Source organism: Balaenoptera physalus (assembly GCF_965194825.1).
Source record: "Balaenoptera physalus genome assembly, chromosome: 6".
NCBI lineage: Eukaryota > Metazoa > Chordata > Mammalia > Artiodactyla > Balaenopteridae > Balaenoptera > Balaenoptera physalus.
This window is the reverse complement of record NC_138885.1, coordinates 73,012,784-73,034,871: the sequence shown is the minus strand read 5'-3', so window position 1 is coordinate 73,034,871 and position 22,088 is coordinate 73,012,784. Positions and strand designations below refer to the sequence as shown.

The window sequence follows — 22,088 nt, the reverse complement described above, 5'->3', positions numbered from 1 at the left end:
AAACAAACAACTTGATTTTAAAATGCACAGAAGACCTGAATAGACATTTTTCCAAAGAAGATATACATGAAAAGATGCTTAACATGGCAAATTGTCAGAGAAATGCAAATCAAAACCACAATGAGATATCCCTTCACATCTGTCAGAATGGCTATCATCAAAAAGTCCAGAAATAACAAATGTTGGCAAGGATGTGGAGAAAAGGGAAACCTAGCATACTGTTGGTGGGAATGTAAATTGGAAAACAGTACGGAGGCTCTTCAAAAGACTAAAAATAGAACTACCATATGATCCAACAATTCAAATCCTGGGTATATATCCAAAAAAACTCCAAAGCACTAATTCAAAAATATACATGCACCCCAATGTTCATAGCAGCAGTATTTACAATAGTTGAGATATGGAAACAACCTAAGTATCCATCAACAGATGAATGGATAAAGAAGACGTGGAATATATTTATACAATGAAATATTACTCAGCCATAAAAAAGAATGAAATCCTGCCATTTGCAACAACATGGATGAACCTAGAGATTATCATACTAAGTGAAAGTAAGTCAGACAGAGAAAGACAAAAACTCCATTATCACTTATATGTGGAATCTAAAAAATAAAACAAACAGATGAATATAATAAAACGGAAAGAGACTCACAGACACAGAGCACAAGCTAGTGGTTACCCGTGGTGAGAGGGAAAAGGGAAGGGGCAAGGTAGGGGTAGGGGATTAAGAGGTACAGACTACTATATATAAAATAAATAAGCTACAAGGATATATTGTACAGCAGTGGGGATATAGCCAATAGTTCAAAATAACTTTGAATGGAGTATAATCTATAAAAATATTGAATTACTATATTGTACACCTGAAAGTAATGTACTATTGTAAATCAACTATAATTTTAAAAAAGAAAATTTAGTTTCTGGTTTATCAATAAAGGGAATTTAAAACATGGAGTTACCCTGATAAGGGTATGCTTTCAAACCACTTCACTTGAAAAGTATAATATTTTAAGGCTTCTTGCCGATTACCTGATTATACACAGGTCAAGGGTTTCATTTTAAAACTGCTAATGTTTTCTGAGCAACCTCACCTTCTAAAGGTCCAGGTTGTCATGTGTCAGGGGATAACAGTCACACACCTGCTTCACCAACTTCCTAACCGTACCCGTGCCTGCCGCTCTTTATTGTCCCAGCCAATGAATGTCCTGGTCAGTGTGCTGGTATCTCACACCCACAGATGTGCTGAATCCATCCAAATAGTTCTCCATCCTGGTCCCCCAGGGAGTTGTTCTAATTTGAACAACTTATCTGTCACTTTGATTTTCTGATTAATAATTCAATGACAAGAGTTAAATTTTTAAAGCAATTAATGAAGTTTTGACTGTTCAGCCTTCATTCTTAACCAATGACAAAGTGAGAGTAGTAAGCACATGAAATATTGAAGGCTTTGTTTGAGTGCTTGCAGGGTAGGATTTTAAAATACCCAGTATAGTCAATCAGAAAATGAAAAATTACTGTTAATGGCTGTGAGAAAATTAGAAAAGACTAAATCATATAAAAAAATATATTTTTTCCAAAATCTTCAGTTAGTTAAAAACTTACTGAGTTTCATGAGATTCCAGTTCTGTCACATCCCTGGATATTTCCTGAATGTTGATAGTAATTTGGTTAATATCAAACTTTTGCCATTCTAAGATTGCTAAAGAAAGATGGAAAGATTTTATTTCTTAGTTCTTGCTTGGGTTTAAGAGAGCTTTTTTTTTAAATAACTTTAAGTCATTTCACAGAACTTCAATCCCATTTTGAAGGAAAAGAAATTGTTGTTGACAGTGCTTTAGAAATTAGGATTAAGCTGCCAGTAACATTGCTGTCAGGCAGTGGAGCAAGCAATAAAATAATGACATGTGAGAAGACAACCTTATCTTGGACAAGGTCAGTCCCAGTCCTCCCCACCAGAATCCATTAAAGGAGCATTTCATTTATTGATTTGTTTGTTTGCTTGTATAAAAGTAAGAATGGGTCTCTTTCATTCTAAATGTGACTTAGAAATCACATAATTCTGGTCTGTTGATACTGCCCTTGACTTAATTAGTTAAGAAGAGCTATCCTGAGCTATTACTACTACTACCAACTATTCAAGACATGGATTTGGCCCTGCTGATATTCCTGTTGTTTTGACTCAACAGGAATTCTAAAAATAACTCTCTCATACATGTTAGGTGTCGATTATGGGCAATCATAAATTTTAACTTCTTTATATCTTCACTGAAAATAACCTCCTGAAATATCTAGATCCAATTCATTTTTTGTCATCCAGAAATGTTATTTTCCAAACAAAGATTGTTTCCTTTCATTTTTGTCAGCAAGAATTGCTTTGGTGTCCCCACATTATTTTTTAAAATGTTGCTTACCTTCTGTACATAGTTTGCTTGCTTCAGGTCTAAAGAACCATTCCTTTTATTTGTAGTGAGACGGCTTAATATGAAATCTATCTTCCTAACAAATTTTAAGTGAACAATACATTACTGTTGACTATCGGTACATTGTTGTATAGCAGACTAGAGCTTATTTGTCTTGCTTAACTGAATCTTTATGCCTGTTGCTTAGGAACTCCCTATTCAATAAATATTGATGTCAAGCACCTGCAAGAATTCTAACTACAATTGTGTTGATCAAATCCAAATCCCCATATTTTCTTATCACATTCTTAAGATTACTCATCTTATATGTATTTTTCCTAAATATTTATTTAATATCCAAATTCTAACCAAAGTTTCAGAATTTAATATGGGTATCACCTCAGAATGGCCTTATTTTTGTAGTACATGTATTCTATTAATTTAAGGTAACTCTGTATTGTGTCTTACAACGGTGTGCAAATCAACAATTATCTCAAAATTTTAAAATGTGTCTAAAGTGTTCTCCTAATTTCCCTCTGCACTTCTCTGGAAGTTGGCAGACAAGGAGAAAATCTACCTCAGAAGTTGTCTCAAGTCCAATTTTCTCCAGGATAAAGCTCTGTCCTCGATTTTCTCTTGCATTTTGGCTCAGGAGTCTTGAATTCTACCCTCAGCTTTGCCAAAAAATGAATAATCTAAGCCAGGTCACCTTCCTTCTTTGGGCCTCAGTCTTCTCACATAAATGAGGAATTGAGCTAGATAACTTTTAAGTTTCTTTCTAACTCTAAAGTTCTATGATTCTAAGTACACTGAACTAGGGCTAAATACTTTTTAATCAAATTATAGTAACTCTGACACATTACCAAAAGTGAGTCCTTAAGTAGGATATCTAACAAGGTCAATACCAAGGACTCCTCAGGCTTTCATCTCTTGATCAGCAATGGAAAGCTTTGGAGTAGAAAGAAAGAGCACTTCAGGAGTCCTTGAAGAATTCAGTTTCCAGTAGTCAACTGCTCTTCCCATACTCCTCCCATTGTATAACAACCTACATGACCCTTGACTCAACATTAATATTTTTCCAATGTGCATATCAACACTACATTTTGATGTAAAAATTTTGAACCAGGATTCCCTAAGAGGGAGCCCTGTAATGACTGTCTTTACCTTGTCCTCTTTCCCCCAAAATATTCCTCACAATGAAATACAATTTGAATTAGTCATTCTTAATGTCAATACAGGGTAAAAACAAATTCAAACTCAGTTGTGAAAATGCATTCATGCAGTTACTCTGTTTTGCTCTCAGTTTTCTCTTGAAGATTAAATAAACCAAGGACCAGGTGAAAAACATTACCAAATATTCTTTAAAAACCTTTTTACAGAGATTGTCTTATATTGTTTGGGGTCCTCTGCAAAAGGACTTACGCAGATTCAGCATGGATGGGGATATATCCTTTGAGAATTTAGAATCAGGAAAAAGCTTATTTCTCCTAAAGAATTATGCACTTATTTTGTCACATAATTAGGATTTATATCTTATAATGTTTTCCTCATAGTCAGTGCAGCCTAAAAGCTTAGATCTTAATTTAAAGCTCAAACTTAGTACTCTTAGATTAGTAGTAGTAAACGGTTCTTAGTATACATTCAGAATATCTCAAAAGTCACACTAAAAATAAAGATTTCTGGGTCTACACCAAGAGATTCTGAGTAACCCGGTCTGGGATAAGGGCCTCAAATCTGCCTATCTAATGACAATCTAAAATAATTATGATGCAAATAGCCCACAGACCTCACATTGAGAAATATTAGCTCAGAGAGTTTTAAATTGTCTCACCAGTTTTTGATACTTCAGATGTATCTATTTTTATAGCACTAGCTTTATTATATAATTACTTTATTATAGATTATCTTAATTATTTTCTAGACTAAGCAGAATAAAAATAATTATTTGTTCATCTCTGCATAAATACAAACATATATAGATGGTAATTAACTTGTAACCAAAAGGGAAAACATGGGTAAACATCTTTGTATCCTAAGCAAGTCCTATTACTGCTTAAACAAAATTATAAAGACAAAAAAGAAAGAATGAATTTGATTGCATCCAAATTAACGAAGCCTATATGATGAAGGATATCAGACACAAAGTTAATAGACAATTTGACAGAATGGGAGAATATACTTATAATTTCTGAAGCATCTAAGAATTATACGAGGATACGCTATACACACAAACATATCCTAGAATCCTACAATCTACCCAGCACCTATACAAATCAATAGGAAAAAAATAGCAACTCCAGTAGAAAAATGGACAAAGAATATGGATAAGCAATGTAAAGAAAAAATATAAAATGTAACAGCATTTAATGAGATGCTTAGTTTCACTGGTTATCAGAGAAATGCAAATTAAAACAAAAATAAGATATCCCCTTACCTTTAATAAACTGGTAAACATTAGGAAGCCAGGCACTGCCACGAACTGGCAGGAATATGATGACTTAAGAATGCAGCTATTCTGAGAGCAACCTGGCTGTCAAAGAAGACTGACGGCCCTTCTCTTGCCATAAGGCTTGCCAGGTAGGAAACATACATCCATCATTATGTTCACCAAACCAGGAGGAGGTCAAACTAAGTCTTTACTCTCTCTTTAAATCACTTCTCTTTTGACTTGAAGGAAGGCAGAAACAGTGTGAGAGAGTGAGAGTCACAGGACACCAATAGCCCTCTGGGAAAATCCTCCTTCAAAATCCAACCCTTGACCCATTTGTAGCCTCAATGCCAGGGAAGGGTTACTGCAAGTCACACAGCCATCGTCATGCAGTCTCCCACCAACTCCCTAGAAAATCCTGCATCATGGACTCATACCTCTAGGAATGTGGCATCTGTTGACTCAGTGATTCAATCAAATTTACCATTTTATTAACTATTGCAAGTGCTTATATAGGTCCAATTGAACAAGCAGATATAACCAAGTAAAAAGATTTGTGTGGATTTCTAACTCAGAAGAAGAAGAGATTCATGTTACCAGAATAGATTAATTTTTATATCACACCTGGCATCTGAATATCTTTAGGGTCCTTTCCAGTTCTAAAAGTACAAGATTCTAGGTAGACTAGAATCCAGTTACCTAAAACCTACTCAAATGTGACCACTGAACTCAAGAGAAAGATAAAGCATGTGTCAATTTTTTTAATCATTATAGTTACTCTTCTGACAGTACAGTTTAAAAATAATTACGCTTAAAATTTTAACTGATTTTTAAATTAAACTTATGAATAAGGCATAATAATTTCACTTATGGATTTACCCTTCAAACTGAGGAAAAGTGTTATATTTCAAGTTTTTATGTAAAACAGAACATCTTTCTCCAAAGAAATTAGGTTCTTTTAATTTCAGAAAATTGGGTCAACTTCTGTATCTTACCAGTATACTACTCGAGGCTCATAGAGCAGTGTCTCAAAGTGTGGGCAAAACCACAGGTCTCAGAATCACCTGAGTTATATTTAAAATATGCAAATTCCTAAGCCCTATCCCAGATCTATGAAAGTAGAATGTCTGGGGACAGAACTGCAGGATTTTGCGTTTTAAAAGCTCACCAGTATTCTTAAGCAATAAACTCACAAGCTAATGTACTTAAGCGCTCAAATTAAAATGGGAAAACCACTGTTTTGGAATCTGCATTTGTGAAAAATTTATTTTTTCATACGCACTAAATAGGATCTCTTCCCTAAATGTGTAACTTTGCTTCTACAGAAAATCAGCTTGGTTTAATTATTAGGGCTATGCATTAGAACTCAACAAATGTTTTATCCCCTGTGCCACCATTTCTCCCTCTGAATGCTATCAGTAAATTATTTAAATTCACTGTGATATATAGGATATACAGCAATTCCTTTTTCCTGCCTCAGAGGCATAGTGTGAGGTTAATTAAATAACAGATGCAAAATACTTTTGGCTCCTTAGAGAAAGACATGTAAGACATTATACTATATATGCAGCATTTTTTTCCCTGTCCTTTGAAAATAGGGTTAATTGTTCTTGAGAACTCATCCCATGGCAGAGAAAACAACCATGGCATGGTTTTCATAAGTACTAAATTCACAAGGGCAAAATTTTGTCACAGTGGGTATCAGACCCAGTGAATGCTATGCTTCTGTTCTTTGCACAAAGACCACTGCCATCTTGTGGGAAACAGTCATCGTCCTTACCTTGGGCTTCTATATCATTTGTGTGAAATGGTGACAAGATAATTTGGGTTTTCTGCTATGGAGGATTTGTGACATATATAGTCTTAGTCATCCTGAGGTCTGATATCTGTGGCACTGGAGGGCTATGTGAGACCACCCTGAAGGTCAGGTAGTGTTAATGGAAGAAAGAGCTTTATAAACAAGACATCTCCCTGGGGCTTTGAAACTATACTTATCCTTCAAATGGGGCTTGCCACATAAACCTGCTTTTGTATTCCATTAACAGTCTGGAATTAGAGCTAAAAAAAGAGGAAAAAAAAATCATCACTGGTGATCATTAAATCCAATGATGATTGCTCTGGGAAAAATACGTCAGTCTGTAAATGTTGTTTGTATTCATTTATCAAAAGAAGAACAGGGATTGCTTACAGAAAATAAAGGAAATAAGTCCACCAAACAGCCCTGAAGTCTATCAAGTTTGACAAATAATTGTCATATTTTGACAAACATGATGGGTTTTTTAATTCACCCTATAAAAATAGGTTTTCATGGAAGGTAGATTCCTTTCTAGCTTTTCTCAAGTTGGTTGAAAGGCTTAGAAGTATATCTAGAGAAAACATAGTAAATGTCTTTCATTTATTCCAGAGAAAACTTTGCCTTAAGAAGTAATACTACATGGAAAAAAACCATAGTCTTTCTGGTCAGAAATATTGCCTTTTACTTCTATAAAGCAGGAATTCCTTGAGAAATACATATGTTTTTATTTGCATTTTTAAATTTAGGTGGCTGCGTCAGCCTTAGGCGAGAAATTAGATGAAATTTGTCTTTTCCTACTGCTAAACTTTTACTCCACTCCCACTTCAAATACCTTCTCCCAGCTAGGCGTTTTCTCCCCTCTGTCCTGAGGCCCTAGCTTCTCCAGTAATCAGACAACTGAAATTTAAATCAATATACACTACAATGTTAGAGACAAAGTAAGTTGCTCCACTGAGGAACAGGTACATCTTTGGAGAATTACAAGTCACCGCTTAATCCAAAAGGTACAATATCAAAAGACAGATTCAAGGAAACTGGACAGGGGAGATAGTTGGTGATTTTTTGTTTTCTAGAACCCAAGGATTCATTATATGGGCAGCCATCTATTCAGCTTATTGATTTTTAAAAGTTCAAAAAACACTTGGACAAGAGTAATATATTGTCCTTCAAATAAAATGGTGTCTTCTTACTCCAGTCTCGAATCTTAGTACAGTTGTGTCATCCAAAAGAAATAAAAGTCAGATGACCCAAAGTACCAAAGAATAATATATGAGTTTACTGAATTGTCTTGAAGAGGCGGCAAAAGAGGGACCAGCAATACGACACATAATACAAAGAAATTTCTTCTATAATCCTTTTTGGATAGATTTTTCTCTTAACTCCCATGGATTGAAGCAATCAATCCCCTGAATTTTCTGTCTTTGTGTTTCCCAAAGCACCCCCAGCCCTCTGTTCCATTATTGACCTCCAAGAGCAGCATCTTCTGATGTGAGCAGAATTCTTTATGCTTCATTTCTACCCAGCATCCTAGTCGGTACATCAGAGGCCCAGGAACTTGGCAATGACAACAAAGAATTCAAGCTTAAAGGGTAGAGACAGGTTCAAAGACTATGAGCATGTATCCTGCAATAATTCTGCTCCTTTAGCTAAGAGTAATATCACATTTACCAAAAAGAGGAAGAGTCTCTGTTTGAGTACCATTTTGTCCCAATCACGGCTGGTCCGTATTCAGCTGTCCGAAGGGTCCCAAGTGTACAAATAACTAGTGCATGGAAGACACTGTGCTCAGGTCACTGTGTTCATAGTGACCTAATGCACATGCTCGTCCTGGAGCACCATTTCCCATGCTGTTGGCCTGGACAACTCCCACTCACGCTTGAAGAGCCTTCTCTTAACTCACACACTGAAGTGGGTTCTCTACCAGAGATTGCTGGTTACCCTCTCCCTAACCCATGATTTGCTTGTTTCGAATAGCAATAACACTCTCAATTTTTATCTGAAGGCATGGCCACCCCCAAGAAAGAATATATTTCCATTTTTCACTTACATTTCAGTTAAATATGACCATAAAACTAATTTCTGGCCAGTGATAGGTGAGCTGAAAGGATGTGTTCATCATCTGAGCTGTGCCCTTAAGAGAATTCTCAGTGGCTGCAACTCCCCCACTTTCCCTTTCCTGCTGGCCGGCGTGGACCATCGTGGACCATGCAGATGAAGCAACACACTGGAAATGGCAAAACAACCAGATAGAAGGAACCTAGAGCTTTGGTATTATGGAACCACCATACCAGCCCTGCAATTCTGTACCCAGAATGTCAGGTATGAGAAAAACTATTTCATTCATTTTGGGTCTCAGTATACAAACTCAGAAGCCCTCTGTCATTTGTAATAGCACCCTGTGAAAGCTTCGCTTGAGACACTGATTTCTCTGCTTTAAATAACTGGTGGTTTTTTTACCTATAGACTGTAATCCCTGGGCAGGCAGGATATCTTGTTAATACCTGTATTCCAGTGTGAAGTACACTGTATGTTTACAATAACTATTTGCTGGCTGGGTAAATGGATGGATGGATAGATGGATAGATGGATGGATGGATGGATGCATGAATAAATGAATGAAATAGACAACTGACCATGTGATCAGCTTGAATTCACTCAGAGTCAGATATTTTTACCTGATAACTTAATGGACTTTTCCAACTTGGGATTTGGGGCACAACTTTAAATTGTAATAGAAAAGAAAATACACTTTGAGAGAAAAAATGCTTTAGAAGGTAAAATATGCGGTAGTTTTCTAAAATGATTGATATGAACATGCACATAATTAATGACAACATGTATCTCTCAGGTGGAATGCTCTTCTAATCAACAGTCTCTCCTCACACAAAGTCCAAGTACCAGTACTGGTTCTGTTTTTATCTTTCTTACTTTTATCATGGTGGTCTTCTACTGAGAGAGGTAAAAGCTCTAAATACAACAAGCTGTAAATTCTATCTGTACTTACATAAATCCAGTTTCTAATGGACAAGGCCTCCAGACTCAACCGTTGCTAATACTGCCCTGTTATCATTCATCCGTCTCCATGTTCATGCAGTATTCTGCACTGCTGTATGAGAGAAACTTCCTGACCAGTCACAAAACCAAACTCTTCATTTATACATTACAATTTGCACTTGGTACAGAGTATTCATCTGGGCAGAGAGGACTGTTCACCCCTTCTTTACTCACTCTAAGTCTCTTCTGTTGCTCTCTGCAGACACTTCTACAGACTGCAGTTTAAATGTTCCAAGAAGTAGCCTTCCAATCTCAAGATGGCACTTGTCTCCATTGCATGACTGGCCATATTTTTCTGAACTTTGGGACCACCAGTAGCTATACCTCCCACTCTAGCTTCACAGTTTGCTGGTCTGTTCATGCTTTTGAATCTGTTTTTCCCTTTGGGGTTTTTCTTGACCTTCAGTTTCCACAGGTTTCTCTGTTCTTTCTCCTTTTGGCAAGTTGGATGTTATTTAGCCTGCCCAAAGAATCCAGACATAAAGCATAGCAGTCAAGGGAAGTACTTCTGGGAGTATTTCTTCTACTCCCTTTCCCTTCCCAGTTTCCACCTTTCCCAAGATACACACTCAAATATTCACACACACACACGCAAACATGCACACACACCTTCTCTTCATGACCTTTCCCTGTCCTCCTTTCACAATTGCTCCTTCCACAACTACTATGGGACAAGGGTTGAATGTTCCTGCTTATTTTGCAAAAGCTGCAGCTGGCATTCAAACTGCTGCTGTACTTGCAGAAAAATCATTTTCAATATTTGTTCTTCTTTAACTCTTTCACAATCCACTTCATGTGGTTTACTCCAATGATTAAACAAGACCTATAAAACATGATCCTGTCCTTCAGAGGTTTTACTCTAAGAACCACAACAAAAGCAAAAAGTCCTATGTCCATATAGTTTTTTTAAATGGCATGCTTATGTTTATCTATCTACAACATAACAGTGTGCTATGCATTTTAACTTGTTTCACTCAGCTGTCTTGGGAGTTTGAAGCCAAAGCCCTGGCAATATTGAGTAATAGGGGATCTGAATAAGTTATTTTGTTTTCTGTCTTAAAAAGATAATCCATTTCAGATATGGCTTCTTTTATATACAAATTCACAACTCTGTGGCTAGGCAGTGCTTATTTTACCATCTGATGAATTGCTTTGCATTTTTGCATTAGTGTCAGTAAAGTTAACTTTAATTATGTGCCTATAATGTACAGGATCAGCTATGAAAATACCTTATCCCCTCATAGAGAAACACTAGGAAAACCATACACCAAAATGTACTCATTTTTTCCTCAGCTACCCCAGACATTATCAGTGCCAAATTCTGATAACTCAACTTTTTTTTATTGCCTTTTATACTGTAATTTGTCAAGCTTAAAGCTTTCTTGTTCCATTGTCTATTAGCTCAGTTCAAATACTACCATTTACTTGACTTTACTCAATATAATCCTCTCAATTTTCCCTACTGAATTTTAGGTCTCATTCCTCAAATATCCTCCAAACCTCATTTCATGCAATAGTGCCAATACATTTCAAATTGACAGGTTTCAATCCAGGAAAATAAATGGCAGGAGGTTGAAACATGACTTGAGAAACTGTATTCGCCAAGACCATTTATCAGAATTCTTGAAAAATAAACCATAGGTTTGATCATTTTAAATTTTCTTTGCAATGAACCCAAGGTAAATTTCTAGAAACATGTGCTATGATAAAGCATCATCTCAGGGTGGGAATCATTAAATTACTTCTGTTTAATAAAAGGATATGCTAAGTGTCTCCAGCATTTTTTTTAAGGCAAATACAAATGATCCAAGCTTCCTGATATTAAAATGTTTAGGCACATGACAAAGTCACAGGTATAAATAACTGCTTTCCATATTTTGATTATATGAGTTAAAGCGCTGTTACTGTCACCCTTTTAAAAAGCTCTTTAAAGCTGGTGAAAAAATAAAATGGGCCCATATCATGGGTGCTTTTAGTTACAAGCCAGAGGGGGCAACCTTGAGTACAGAGAAACAGCTCAGGGCTTAGAGAGGCTAAAAGTGGTGAAATGCAAGCTGTGAAAGACTATTTGAAAACTGATGAAATGGTCGACTTGAACTACTAGCCTGTTTTGAACATGTGTATTTTAATGCTAAAATTAAATTATGAAATTTAATTATTTCAGATGTATTTTCATTCCAAAATTGAAACCAACAAAGTGGGAATGACGGGGAAGGGTAGTGTTTGCCTTCCTAAACTGGGTACTTTTTAAGCAGCAGGCCTCTCACAGATGTGAAAAGGAAGTGGAGACCAGAAGCTCTAGAGAGACACCCAACCGGCTGACTACACGATGGGATGATCAGATTTAGGGCCAGGCTGAGACCAGGCACATGAATAATTGATAAGAATATCAATTGAGTAAAGCAGCAGGTCAGAAAGGCCCAAGCCACTAAATTAGAAAGACACGTCCTGAATCCCTAAATCTGCCTCATTTGCTTTTCACCACGGTTACCTGTCATTTTTGTTTAGAATTTTTAGAAAGCTTTAAATCGGTAGGGTAAATTAGAGATATTTTCTTCATCTATCACACTCCCACAGCCCCAGATATGCTGATAGATGCTAAACACTCGTCCTATTAAGAATAAAGCTCAGTGAAATCACAAGGGAATTTCAAAGTTTCCTTATAGATGGTACATTCTGAGAACAGAAAGGGAAATTCCATTTGGTTACTTAATACATTCATTTATTCATTAATAAGTATTTAATGTATAATTGATTTTGTTCCATCAGCAAAAACTGTCTACGTAGTACAAACTACATAAGTCCTTTAACACACACAAACAAATTATATTTATTTCTCTTTGTTTTAGCTGGAAGCAGGAAGATACGTTTTATGTTTGTTTTGATGTCATTATTGGCTACAGTAAAAATGAGATTGTAACATCTAATAACCTTTCTAGAGCCAGGTGTGTGTGTATGGTTTTTAACTGTTTTAGAGAAGGAAGTTATATTTTGGATCTTCTGTACTTCCTTTTTATCAGATGTCCTCAGAGAACTCCGAAAACATATCTGGGACTTTTGTTGATTCTTCCCTTTAGGTAAATTTACATAAGTATTTTCACTTACAGTAAGTGTAATTTCTAGCCTCCTATAAAATTCTTTTACTTTGACATAAATATGTCTTTTAAAAATTCATTTGGCATAGAAAACAAACTTATGGTTACCAAAGAGGAAAACGGGGGGAGGAATAAATTAGGAGTTTGGGATTAACAGATACACACTACTATATGTAAAATAGATACACAACAAGGACCTACAGTACAGTACAGGGAACTATATTCAGTATCTTATAACAACATATAAAGGAAAAGAATCTGAAAAAGAACATATATATATGTATATATATATATACACATATATATATATCTGAATCACTTTGCTGTGTATCTAATACATTGTAAATCAACTATACTACGATAACAAAATACATTTAAAAAATTCATTTGGCAGCTGATCCCATTTACCAATATGCACATTATCATCATCGTTCCAAGGGCAGAGGTATCCTATTGAAGTTTTGTCAAGAAGTACACACATTCAATAAGCATTTACTGAGCACCTTCTCTGTACCCAGCAACTGCTACCCAGCAACTGTTAGGCAACAGGGATATAAATATGACACCAATTAGCCTATACCTGTGAAGAACATGCTTTTATCACAGTTTGTATATATTGCATATTCATATGCATTTTCAATTATTCATTTAAGAGGTACTTAATGATATAGTATAAGGTACCAGGAACTGTACTAGTCCAGAGTTAGAAATATAAATACAAAATATAGTCAGCCTTCTTGGCACTCACAGACTAATAGGAGGAAGGGAAAATGCATAATGGGAAATCTCTATGATAACTGCATTAGGGGAAATATGGCAAAGACACTGTGATAGCACAGAGTAAAGATGACTAGCTTTACCAGAGGCCATCAAGGAAATGCATACAACCATTGTGCACGCTAGAGTCTATACTGCTAGACAAATAAGGAAGGGAGTCCTTGATTTTCTTATTCACTTGGGCAGCAAGTTTCCAGCATGTCTCAATTCATCCTAAAAGAATACCACCTTCGGACCACCCACCAAATTGCTCTGTCTCTGGGCACAGTTACCACTTGGCATCTGCTGAGATGTGCGGCGAGAGTATTAATTACTACTCACCATGTGATTAATGTGGCTGATAGTTCTCGATGAGGTCAGTGTGTTTTGTGGATCTTAGATTAATGATTCCAATTTGACAGACAGCAAGCCACTAAATGGTTACCAGGTGGCAAAAATATTGTGTTACCTTAGGCAGAACTGAAGACAGTAACAGAACTAAGAAATCAATTCAGAGCAGGATTAATTGCTTGAAAACAAGTTTCCCATAGTTCTCCAAATAATCCTTATGCAGACATGCTAATAGTTCCCATTTTTAGTTTTAGGAAACTGATTTCTCCGTGAGCTCTACCAAAAAATCAAAGAAATCATTTCAAGATAAAACATAGATCTGACTTCGCTGGAGTATGATGAGGGATATCAGTCTCAGACTGCACAGCAAATGTTTAGCCTTCCTATGGAACGGGGCCACATAAATATTAAGTAACCTTACTATTTATACATTTAACCATTTAGATAGATTGAGTACATTTATGAGAAGACCTTTAGCAGAAGACACTTCCTGATCTTCAGGAAAATTCTATTAGTATCTTGTCTTAAATGAAGTACCTATTTAAAATAAAAAGATACAAAGAAACAGAAGTCAAGAGAAAAAAACAGGCTGAAGAAAATTTAATGGAACAGAGTTATATTTCTGTTTCCTGTCTAGTAAGAACAGCAAAAATCCCAACATACAACCCTCTTACATCTTCCCCAGGTCATGAGCTCATTGAGGAAGAAGCCATTCATTACTCATTTTTATATTCCCATCACTGAGCATAGGGTCCAATATAGGGGTTGAATAATTTTGCTGAGTTGTTTACCAACCAAATCTGGACTGTGGAGACTTGGCCTTGACACGTATGCCATTGTGCCCACAGGACCTCGGCTTCCCATAGCCAGAGGCAGTCTTTAAAGAGGCAGACAGTGCCCATCACTGAGCACACACAGGCACAATGTGTGAGCCTTCAATAAAAAATGAATTCACAGTCCGTCTCCTAAGGAGATTAATATACTTCTTGAAGCAGGATAGCTGTCAGTGGGTAGAAATATTTTGTGTCCCAAAGACCAGAACATTTCATCCCACAATGCTTTGTATTTCATTAAAAAATGCTGACCTAACTTATGACCCCTCCACTAATGCAACCTTTATTTGTCATATATAAAACTGCTAATATGACAACACAATCTCAAGTTCTCAGCTAGAGTGATGCTTTTCAAAGGCCAGTTGATCACGTAATTCCTCAGCTAAAACTGTACAGTGCCTCCCCAATTTCTCTCAGGGTAAAAACCAATTCCGTGTAAAATCTGGCATCCTTTACTTCCCTGACCCCCCACACCCCTCTTTGAGCACCTGCCTTGGCTTTTGCATTACACTCACTCTTCCCTTGTCCTGAAACTCTCTTTTCACTCTCTCCCTGGGTTCAAGTCTTTTTGCTCAAAGTCTCTGGTCTCAGTGAGGTCTACCCCACCCACCCTGTTTACAATCAGAACCTTTCTCACCCAGCACTTCCTGTCCCCCTTATTCTGTTTTACCTTCTGCACAGCACTTATAACTCACACACACACACACACACACACACACACACACACACACACACACATGTATTTATTCAATTTAGGGTTGACCTCATTCTACCAGAAGGTAAGTTCCGTAAGGACAGGGATTTTGTCTCTTTTGTTCTCTGCTGTAACCTCAGTCCCAAAAGGAGTGCCGGACACATAGGATGCACTCAGTATTACTGAACGAATGGATCGATCAAACAATTAGAACCACCATGGACTTTGCACATACGAACTGTACATAAGGAGCTCATAGAGATCAGAAACAAAATTAGATTTTAATTTCTTATTGGAATGGAAGAGTAAGGGACCACTGAAGAAATCAAGCTACAAATGCTCCTTCTCCAACATTTATAATAAAAGATTTTCACAGGTATCTAATAAAAACTTATTAGAAAAAAGATCAAGAAGAAATGATCCTTATTTTGAAAGCAATTTTGAGGTATTTGGAACAATGATGAATGTCTATGCATACTACAAGGAAATTTACCAGCAAAGGAAGACTTTAGTCCAGACTTCACCTGCCAAAGCTTCAGGCAGTCTGCCCTTACAGGAAAATTCCACTTCAATGGCATATGTATGTACATATGTGTGAGTGCTGAAGGAGTATCACGTTTCAGTCACCATTCTAGCCCTATATTAAGTATCTAGCCCAAAGTCACTTATAAAATAGCTTTTAATACTCAATACATACCTGTAAGAGCCTACATATATGTGTGAAAGATTTCTTCATGTATTTCATTATCAGTTTTAATGTTTTATGGTTTAAAAAAATGGATCTCTAGGAATAGAACATCAAATTATGATCTAATGGTTACAGAAAATTAAGGTTCAACTAATAGCAAGTAACTTGAGAACTTGTTCAAAACAAATTAGGTGAGAGCCAGTAATGGTCAATATCCTCAGCAGTACGCCTAAATTGCTTCTAAACTATGATGAATTTCTACTATACAGTGCTCTCTATTTTGTCGTACTTGGAATTTTGGGGGCTTTTGGTGTGTAAAGAAATGGCACAAGAATCTTGACTGCACAATAAACCATAAAAGCAAAAACTTTAAAAATCCCCTTGGAAACATAAAACTGTTAATTCACTGTTAATTCCAAATTTAATTTAGCTCTTTGTAATTTAAATCTATGATGCCATTGGTTGTATAATGCAATGTTATCCTATGTCACTAAGAAAGAATAAAATGCTGCCAATTATAATTGTAAGATGTACTTGATTATTAAGACACACCCTAATTTCAGAGATTTTAAAGTGGGGGAAATGTCAATCTGAATCAATGAATCATTTACTAGTATTTAGGGAAGTTATAACCAAGTTGGCCTAGACTTCTCTCTTTCTACCAAGGAAGCAGTTGAGTAAATTTATTACTTGAGTAAGCCACTATTTAGTAAGAATGTTCTTGTGACACTGTAGATTATCAAACACTACACCAGTGTCAAGAAAAATTGTTGAATATCCTGGAATGGAATAATTCTGACTTGCATGAGCCATACAATTAATCATTACCCAGAAGATCTAGAAGAAATTAGCCTGGATATAAAAGAAATTATACTTTAGCTGTAGTCTTTCTAGAGGAAATACTATGCTTCCAAAATAGTAATATTATCTTAGAATAATATTTGTTCTTCTTAAATTCATGAAGTAATTGATTTTCTCAAATTGTTTTTATTGGAATTCTGGATTTTCACAAAATGACTTTGGCTAATGAAAATATTTACCAATGTGATCTTTCATATCCAATTCTTCTTCATGCTGTGCTCTAATGGGAAACTAGAAAATATCATTCTAAAAATTGTTTTGACAAATAGCAGGTAAATCACAAAACATAAGCCAGATAATGCTTAAAATGGGAGAGGTTTTGGCAGCCAAATAGCCAAGAAAGAAAAATGAAAACTACTGGTATGAAGATTGAAAGCTTTTATAGAATTTCAAGGATGCATGACTTGATCTTTCAAAATGGGAATTATAAACAATAAGAAATGTCATGCAGCAATTTCATTTTATGTAGAACCATGTAAGTAAATGTACCATTTGATTTAATAATGAAGATATGAAAAAGATAAACTGTTAACAAAATATAGTCTGCAGTAGCTTCTTTCAGTAATGATGTATACATTTGAAAAGGAGAAAGTCAATAGATGTAAGATTAAAAAACATTATTCATCTCTTTCTCACAGCAGGGTGACTAAGCCTGCTGTCACCAAACATGTTACCTCACTGTTCCCTGATGGAGTTCCTTTAATAGGATGAGATGAATGCAAGTGTTTAACTATTTTAACATATCAACAACAGAAAATAAAAGCAGCTATTGAAACAAATGATCTGGCTCTCCGCTAATTGAATATGTTTATGTCTTTAGGCAGAAAGGCACTGATGCCTAAAATTTGTATAGTACCATAGTAATAGAAGTTTACCAATTAAACAACAAAATAGGTTCAAAACCAAATAGTCTTTCAATCCCTCATAGACAAAAGTGTTTAACGTCCATCTGTCAGAAAGTCCGTGCATGTTAATTTTAAATGCAAACTGAATCTATATCATGATTTCAGATGTTCACCATTTCCTAACTAATGTTGATCCAAATGCAAAGACTGCCTAAATTATTAATAAGTCACACTGCCTATGGGAGAGGTCTCTAGATCCAGAAAACCTCTGTCTGGAATGCAAGACACCTTACTGTGAAGGCCATAGAAATTTTTGTTCTCTAAGGCACCCACAAACCAATGAACTATCACTTGGAAAAAGAGCATCAGTCCTACAATGAACCACTTCAAAATTTCCATAGTTTTGGCCCTGACCTATCCTCAAGTCAAAACAGAAAATAAACCCCCCCTCGATTCCCCTTCCTTTAATTTGTTCTGCTTTCTTCCCAGCCTGTTCTTCTCTTTCATCGGGTTCCCGTTCCCTGAGCCTCCCAATTTTCTCATATAATCTCCACTCCCAGAGAACAGCTTGATAAATCTTTGCCAAAGAAGGATCTAGTAAGGAGTACATTTCTAAAGGTGATGCCTAGAGAATCATAATGTATCACTAACAGTGAATTTCTGGAGATGCTTTTTAGGTCCCCCTGTGGTGCAAACAACTAAGCTTAGCCTCATTTACACTTTTATACCAAGTTAAACCATATTTCCTATTTCACAGGCCACAACTGTTTCCTTCCAAGTTTCCTTCTACCTATTACTAAGAATTTTGAATGGAAACACACAGAATTTTCCAGCATAAATAGAATAGAAATATTCACACAGTTTCATGAAACTCATCTTGTTCAGTACAAGAGGAGTTTGGTATTAGAGAACAATTTCCAACTCCAGCGAGTGGTTCTCCAGAGTTTTGCAAGCAATTATTATAGGATGTTTTCACTCCATCTATTCAAATACTAGGTAATGAGATAAAAATAGCAGCGTTTCATCAAGCCTGACGTAAATTTTTTTACAATCATATCCTTTAAAATAGGGACTGTAGCCTGAAGGCACCTAAGAACATGTGGCCAGAGGCAAAAAGGAAATTAGAGTATTTTAAACTCAAAACACTGATTATAGAATTTTGGTAAAATATTCCTTTTAAGTAGCGGTAATATGCCCCAATTTGTAGCCACAAGTTTGGATCTTCAGCTGGGGAAGGAAGGAAGGAAGAAAGGGAGGGAAGGAGGGAGGAAGGGAGGAAAGGTGGAAGGGAGGGAGGAAGGGAGGAAAGGTGGAAGGAAGGGAGGAAGAGGAAAGGGAGGAGAAATTTGGAGGAGGGGGGAGTGATACCTTTCTGTTGTACAACAAAATCCTTCCATTTGAATAACAAAACTGACCAAGACAAAAAACTCCATTGTTGAAATTTACACTAGGATATGAGGCAACAACCAAGGTTTCTCCATTGAAACAACTTTGCCACAAACCTAATGTGTGTCTTTAATATAGTGAATCCCAGGCCTAGATACACATTGGATCACCTGGGAAGGTTTAAACTATACCGACGGCCAGAAGCTACCCCAAGATTGTGATGGAGATTGGCCTGGGGTGCAGCCTGGGCATCAGGATATCTGAAAGCTCCCCCAGGTGACTCGGATGTGCAGGTACCCAGCATTCATCAAAGGACAGAAGACAGAGCTATTCCAGACACCTGTCTGAGCTGACTGTGCTTGCCTGAGACCCAGCTTCGCTAGATGGCTCACCTCCTGTGGAACCTTCACGGCCTCCCCTGCAATTACCCAGTGAAATGGGGACAATAGTGGATCGCGGTCTCCTGTGCGATTAGTAGCTCTGTGATACACTAATCAATTCCTCTCTCTTTGCCCCCCGTGGGCTCTGACTCAAGCTGCAGTAGAGAAAGCGACAAACAGCCTAGCCAATAAATGACCGCTGCCACCGGATAGCCTTTCTTTGACTAAAGAGCCAGAACCTGCCGTTCAGAAACGCAGAGACAGCGTAGGAACGAGGCTGCCATCTGGCGGCCTTCCTGGGCATCTCACGGCCTCTCTCTCGGAAAAGGAATTTGAATCCTACTTTCCAACACCATTGACATACTAGAAACAGGCTTAAATATTACTGCAATGGAAGGGCTCCATGGTGACAGGCAGAACCTGAAGGGAGGGCAGAGCCAGACCTCTCTATAGGCCAAATGGGACACACGCTCGCCCTCAAAATTTTCTTTTCTTCAAAGTTCTTCTTTAAGGACTTTCAGGAGAGAGGTTTAGCCCAACTGGAGTTAGAGTTTTCTTACCAGGAAGGATCTAACACAGCGGGTCTCAAGCTTAGTGTGCATTAGAATCACCTGGAGGGCTTGTGAAAGTCCAGATTGTTGAGCCCCACTGCCTGAGTTTCCAATTCAGCAGATCTGGCCGGAGAATTTGTCTTTCTAACAAATTCCCAAGTGATACTGCTGGTCCAGTGACCATACTTGGAGAAGCACTGGACAAACTGGCAAAGATCAATTAGTTCTTAACAGTTAGTAATCTAATAGATCCATCAGTCAGCTGACAAGACAAGACTGGGTGAAGCATCTGTAGCCCAGAGCAGTGACCAGGGTCAAAAGATGGTGTCACTGTGAGACTATTCCTAAATATGAGTGGAATAGCATAAGGGAACCAAAAGTACCAGCAAAGAAGTGATCTAGATGAGAACTGGACAAAAAATGCTTCTTCATTGTTTTTGCCCACTGTCCTCAGGGGGTCTCTGGAAACGCTGAGTGGTGTATTACCTAAATACCAAATCACCCCAATCCATTTAGTTTAGGGGGGGGAGCAGACCTGATTCGAAAGCTAAAATGACAGGCTACAATAGATTTCAAACTGAGGATTTTATAGAGACATAAGGTGACAAGAGACATATTAGTATGCATTCCAATACCACCATCTAGTGGAATTTTGTTTTACATCAAACAACCTAAAGGGAGGTGGTTTACTTTTAACAGAAGAGGGCCACATCATTTGCTAATTGTGATACAACCCAAAAGGGCAAGTAAACAAAAACAGTAAATTACGGCTACACGAAAGACATTTTTGCAATCATACATAATATGTTGTATGAAAACAGAACAAAGCTATTAGCTGAGGAACTGCATACACAGAGAAGTGTGTACAAACAGCTTTCCCAGAGTAGTCTGGTAAGAATAGGTAGTGAAAATGGGAAATTATATCAAAATGTTATCTTCATGTGTTGTGTTTATATGCTAAAGCCTCAAACCTCCTCATAATAACTGATAAATAATTATATGAGAAGGAAAAAGCTCACGTTCTGTATAAATGTAAAATGATCCATATAACCACATGCCCTTATGAACAAAACAGTTGAATAAATTGAATTCTCTATTCTCTACCACGGACCCCAGGGAGAGATAGAGTAAGGAAGAAAAGAGAGGCACAAAATCACTGCTGCTAGCCCTGAGAAGGGGTCAGAAAGGAGACGATTCAAGATGCAAAAATCTGCTTCACTGGCCATAAAATGTAATGTGTAAAACTCCATTCTAGGTGAGCTGATAGTTTAAGGATAACCATTCACAAGAAGCAATTTTATTTTTCTAATCACTGTTACAAACGTAATGGATGGACTGCCTCTTTTCTGTCTCGCAATACCTCAGGCGGATACTATTGATGTTTGATCATTTTCATGATTCATAAAAATCATAAAATTTTACCAAGCCCAGGGTAGTGAAACTGGTGACCCACAGGGGGTCTAGCCTGACCCTCCTCCTCCGACTCCAACGTCATGAAGCCAACCTGGGAACTTGTTAAAAATGCAAATTCTCAGCCCCAAGTCTAGAGGAAATGTCCCTCTCAATATATGTCATTTGAGATTAAATGCAGGGTCTCCCATTCTGTTGTTCGATTGTGCTCTCAATGCAGTTGCCTTGATACTACACACTGCTTGGTCTCAAACTGTTCCTCAGATAGTTTTATAAATATTGCTGAGAAAATTTTTACCTAGCCCATATTTCCTACCCCAAGTGAGATTTCAATATGCCCAGGATTTTAAAATTACATTTAAAAAAGTATTTCTAATTCTACAGAGAAACCCTGAATATATTATATACGAGTACTTTCAACTAAGGTTTTATTAAATTGTTTCTATTTCTCATATCAAGAATCCCTTGTCTAATAAATCTTCATTGAACTTTATATGTGCTCAGCACTCTGCTTTGAAGGAAGGATAAGTATCTTAGGTTAGGTTCCCAAGAGGCAGAC

At 36.9% G+C, this 22,088-nt stretch overlaps 1 long non-coding RNA gene across 1 annotated transcript in view; it reads right to left on the bottom strand.

The window, feature by feature from the left end:
• LOC309663226 overlaps nucleotides 1-22,088 on the bottom strand; it is a 117,104-nt gene that overhangs the window by 7,808 nt on the left and 87,208 nt on the right. The window lies entirely within an intron of this gene.